Here is a 5,443-nt window from a genome sequence, read left to right as displayed (position 1 = left end):
GATGGCTCGTGTGACTGCATTATGGTATAACATCTCATCCCTTGCACACATGCCTGAATCTGAGCATTTGTTCTTATTTTCAGGTAGCTAAATATATCACTTTATTTTTTACCTCCATATGTTGATTCATCTGCCTAGAAAGTTTCTAGTTCATTTTATTTTATATTGTTTTATTTTAATTCATTAATTTTAGTTTAGTTCTTACCTGAGTATTGCTTTTTTTTGTTTGTTTCTTTGCCCCTAAATTCTTTGTTTTTCTTTTAATTTTTTAAAATTAAACTTATTTAAACTAAAAAAAAAAAAGTTCACTCATTTCTTCCATCCGCCACTCCTGTCTCTGGCAGCCACCAATCTGCTTTCTGTATCTATAAGCTTGGTGGTTTTATTTATTTGCTTGTTTGTTTATAGTTTCCACCTATAAGAGAGATTCTTAAGGTATTTATCTTTCTCTATCTGACTTATTTTACTTGGTGTAATGCTCTCAAGGTGCATTCATTTTGTTACAAATAGCAAAATTGCATGCCCTTTATGGCTGAATAATATTTCATTGTGTGTCTGATTATATACATATAATTTCACAGTTTTTTTATTTCTTTATCCATTTACCCATTGCTGGAAACTTGAGTGTTTTCCATATCTTGGCTATTTAGTAAATAATGCTGTAAAGGACATGGGGGTACACATATTTTTCTAAGTTATTATTTTTACTTTCTTTAAGTACTCAAAAGTGGAATTTCTGGAAATTCATTTTAATCTCTCTCCCTAGCTCATTTTACATTCAAATTCAATCTACTTGAAGAACCATACTCAGCTTTAAGACATTGCTCAAATATCATCCTCTTTAACTCTCTCCTACCTGCTTAAGCAGAATTAAGACCTTCCAACAAATTATTGAGCATAATTCTATATTATCATTTTTATGTTTAATATATTGCATATTAGACTACATTGTTCTCAAGCAGAACATCTTTCTTCTATTATTTATTCCTATTTCTCCCAGTCTTATAGATAATATAGTGGCAGGAGTAATTAATACTTGTTGGGTAAAAAATAAATGACCTTGTGAATAAAAAATATAATAATGCATTTGGTTTAACAAGCAATATTGATATGATATATTTAGTGCCTTCGATAAAACATTTTATTATCCTAACCAAGCTTCAATGTAAGATTAAAAAAGGAAAAAAACAAACAACCAACAACAAAAATTGAGATAGAGAAAGTTCCCAAAATAGGTAGCTATGAATCCGATACTGGGATCCTGTTTTTCTAAGACTCTAGAATCCATATTATTTCCACTAACCAAAACTGACTATGTAATTCTCCATATGAACAGAACTTTTAGCAAAATTATTATGATTTCAAATTATGCAGAGCCATATAAGACAATAAGAAATGACAGAAATATTTTAATTATATATTATAATCCAGATGAATAGAATCATCAAAGTGTTAAAAATCATAATTCACTCACACAGAGACACATAACATATATATAACATTTTAGAGAATATATGCTACTAATTTCTTAAAATAGAACTCATAACCTCAAGAAAAAAACATGACACTGACAAAGTAAATAATATATTCAGAATTTCATAGAACCCGTTTGTATAATTTAATGTAGTAAGCAAGTGTCTAATTGATCTGTTACCACTAAAAATTTTTAAACTATAAAATATATAACCAAACAAATGTCTCATAAGTCTTTATAGATGTGTATATATAATTTTAATCAAAATTTTCTCCAAAAGTTAAGTGTGGATGATATATATATATATATATATATATATATATATATATATATATATATATACACACACACACACACACACACACACATATATAGAAATAAAGTAATTATTCCACTTGAATAGCAATTTATGTCATCTAGGTGGAATCGTTCTTTTGTTAATCACCAATATAAAAGTAGAAAAGGCACTTGTAACAATGCATTTAATCATGAACTATACAATGAGGCAAATTTAGGCAGAATTATATATCTCCTATTGTTCTGCTGCGAAAGTGTAATAAGGCTCCTCACTGATGTTGCATTTAACAATAGAATTAAGTGTTCTATTTCAAACAGTTTTTATCAATCACACAGTAAGTTAAACCGTTTCTGATTTCAGCACCCTGAGACTTCTCCTGACATTATATAATACTACTTATTAAACCAAAGATACAGATGCATTTTACAAATGATTCTCTAAGCTCAGCCTATCAAACACACTGAGACTAGGCTTACTATTAAACTGATTTTTCAAGTAATTGACACAGTTTCAAATTTCTTTGTGTAAAAGTGTCATATTCTCTGTCTCTCACGCTGTTTCTCTGTCTCTGTCCCTCTTTCTGTCTCTGTCTCTCTGTCTCTGTCTCTCTCTCTCTTGTTTCTTCTTCTTCACTTGAAGTAATTTCTAGTTTGGGACACATTATTGGCAAATAGAAACTAACCATGATATCTTTGTATCTATGTTGGCGGTTTAGTTTTAATGTGCAAATAAAATAATTTTTCCAATTCCTTAGATATACCAACCTTTGTACTAAGGTACAAAATATCACAGAATTAGATTGTATAATAAACTACTGGTATGACTAGAAAAATAAAATTTTATATTTTGCTTTTTTTTACTTTACTGAAAGGCCACAGTCTACATAGAAATCTCACAGGAGCAGCTTCTAGAAGGATGCAGAAAAATTATGAATGAAAATTCAATGAAAATTAGTGGACATGAAAAGATAGGGTTATATTAGCTCTGCTCAGTCTCTGAAATAGCACAATACCAAAGAGAAGTATCTGCACATCTATTTACCTGCGAGTACTCTTGGCCTCAAATAAATATGACAACATTTTCCTTCTGCATTGCATTAAATTATTTACTTTCAAAATTATGTCTAACCATTGAATCAGATCAATTTATGTCTGAAACATTGCCTTTCTGGTGTCTTAAAATAGTTATAAAATAAATCAAGCATTGAACAGAGTCAGTTACTCCTCAAAAAAATAGAGAACGTTTTCAGTTTGAGTTTCCTTGTAGCACCAATGAATAATAAACATCAAAATACTAAGAAACCATCAGCAATTATATTATTATAAAGTTAACATTGTAATGACTATTGAAATTCAGTTGGAAAGTGTTTTTATCTGTCACAAATGCTTTTAATATGTGAAATTTAACTTTATAATGCTATAAATTAAAAATGAATAAAAAGAATCTAGGAAATGTTTCTTATTCTTGATCAAGTTACTTCTCAAAGTGGAATTAAAATGTGAGGTTAGTTTTGAGTATGAACTTCTGTATTTATTGAAATCCCTAACTTCTGCATGGTCTTTTTAAACAGTGATATTGGATGACCTGGTAACCATTTAAGTACTGAAGAAAAAAAAAGTTGATTTTGTATTTCATGATTAAGATATATTTTATAGAATTATTTCACAAAAAGTTTTAAGTTCACAAAGGCCTTTGTTTTTTGTTTTGTTTTGTTTCGTTGTTGTTGTTGTCGTTTATTTGAACAAAGTCATTGCTATCTACCTAGGGAATTTAGGAGAAAAATATCACCAAAAATGTCTTTATTAATTGTTAAAGTGAATAATATATTCCATATGGACAGTAAAAAAGCCAATAAAATTGAATCAATGATTGATGAACTTTCAAAGGTTGAACATGCTAAATGTTGACTGTGTTCATAGTTGTTTATTTAAGAGGGGAAGATAAAAAAGCACATATGCTTCCCTTAATCATATTCTATATTTAAGTGAAAGTTAAGAGTCTCTTCATTAAGAAATCGATGTGAATGTTTTATTTACTATCTTGTTTTTCTGTAGTTTTAGATTTTAAGTATGATTTATGTTATTGATTTTTTTTTTTTTTAGGCGAGGCAACCCTTGGTTGACCTTACAGATCGCAAAGGCCTTGTCAGCTTACAATCTCTGATTTATTTATTTATTTATTTATTTATTTATTTATTTATTTTACTCCTACAGCACCTGGTCTTCCTAGGTGGTCTCCCATCCAAGTACTAACCAGGCCAGACCCTGCTTAGCTTCCAAGATCAGACGGGATTGGGCTTGTTCAGGGTAGCATGGCCATAGATTATGTTACTGATTTTTTAAAAGAGTCTTCTGGCAGCCTCTTATCTTGGCCCCTGAAGTAGCTAGTTTGGTAGCTTTGGTAGCTATAATTTTTTTCTTTGATATTTTTTCAACTTTCTCTCTCCTCTCTTCCCTTCCCTCTCCTCCCCTCCCTACTCCTTTCCTCCCTTCCCTCTTTTCTCATGCATTTCACTTTCCAACATGTTTTTATACTTTCATACTTAGTTATGGCTAGATATGGATGTATAATATTTTAATTTCATTGAATGTATATAGAAAAGGTCAAGTATTCCCCACTGATAGATGTTTAATTTATTTTTCATATTCTTCCAATAATCTTTATAAGGTATATGCATAGTGTTTTCAATTCTGTTAGAATTCTAAAATATGATTTGATATGTCAAAGGTACTGCACATGTTTAACATTAATTTATACTACCAGATATTGTCTTAAAAGTTTATAAGAATTTACATTCCCATCATGCATTACTGAATTGGCATCTAACACCATTGCTGGTCCTAGAAGTTATCATTTGTGTGTGTGCAAACTTTCTGAGGAATTCTCTTCTGCTTCCTAAAAGTAGGATGCAAACTCCCTCTATGTCTGTATAAGCAAATTTAAATCAGAAAGGCTAAAATATCAGGCCTTAAAATTTGACACATATCACCGAACATAATTTTAAGCATTTCAGGATGCAGTTAATAAATTCAAAAGACTGCTTTTAATTAGCTATAGCTAATAGGAGAGCATAAATCTGACTAAGCCTTAATTACCCATAGCATTTTAACAGAAAACAAGTAGATCGTATTTAATTTTTTGTTTTGTTTTGAAATAACTTATGATTTATTTATTTAATATTTATTTATCTATCCCTTTGGTTTATTGCTTATAATTAGTAAACTAATTAATTGTTCTATGGTAGATGTTATCGAGATTTTAAGCCAATTTAGTTTAAAATAAAATATTTTTTTCAGATTTTCGACTTATAGAACCCTATTATATCTATAGATATTATTTATTTATCTATCTCCTTGGTTTACTGCTTATAATTAGTAAACTAATTAATTGTTCTATGGTAGATGCTATCAAGATTTTAAGCCAATTTAGTTTAAAATAAAATATTTTTTTTCAGATTTTTGACTTATAGAAAGAACCCTATTAAATCTAGGGATATTTATTCTTTATCACTTTATACTGAAAATATATTGTTATTCAAGTTACCACCATGAGTACTTGGATCCTGTTCCCACAACGGAAGTCCAAGAGACAGAAGACAATGCATTGTTTTGGTGTTATTACACTCAAAGGTTAAGTAAGCTGTAGTGTTTTATACCCTTCAGCCTTTTAGC

At 29.5% G+C, this 5,443-nt stretch overlaps 1 pseudogene; it reads right to left on the bottom strand.

The window, feature by feature from the left end:
• Window positions 1-3,976: 3,976 nt before the first annotated feature.
• Window positions 3,977-4,095, bottom strand: LOC120586514 (uncharacterized; annotated as a pseudogene).
• Between the last annotated feature and the right edge of the window lie 1,348 nt (window positions 4,096-5,443).

This window comes from Pteropus medius, unplaced genomic scaffold, assembly GCF_902729225.1.
Source record: "Pteropus medius unplaced genomic scaffold, Ma_sr-lr_union100, whole genome shotgun sequence".
NCBI classification, from domain to species: domain Eukaryota; kingdom Metazoa; phylum Chordata; class Mammalia; order Chiroptera; family Pteropodidae; genus Pteropus; species Pteropus medius.
The sequence above is the reverse complement of the archived record's forward strand: the minus strand, read 5'-3'. Positions and strand labels throughout refer to the sequence as shown.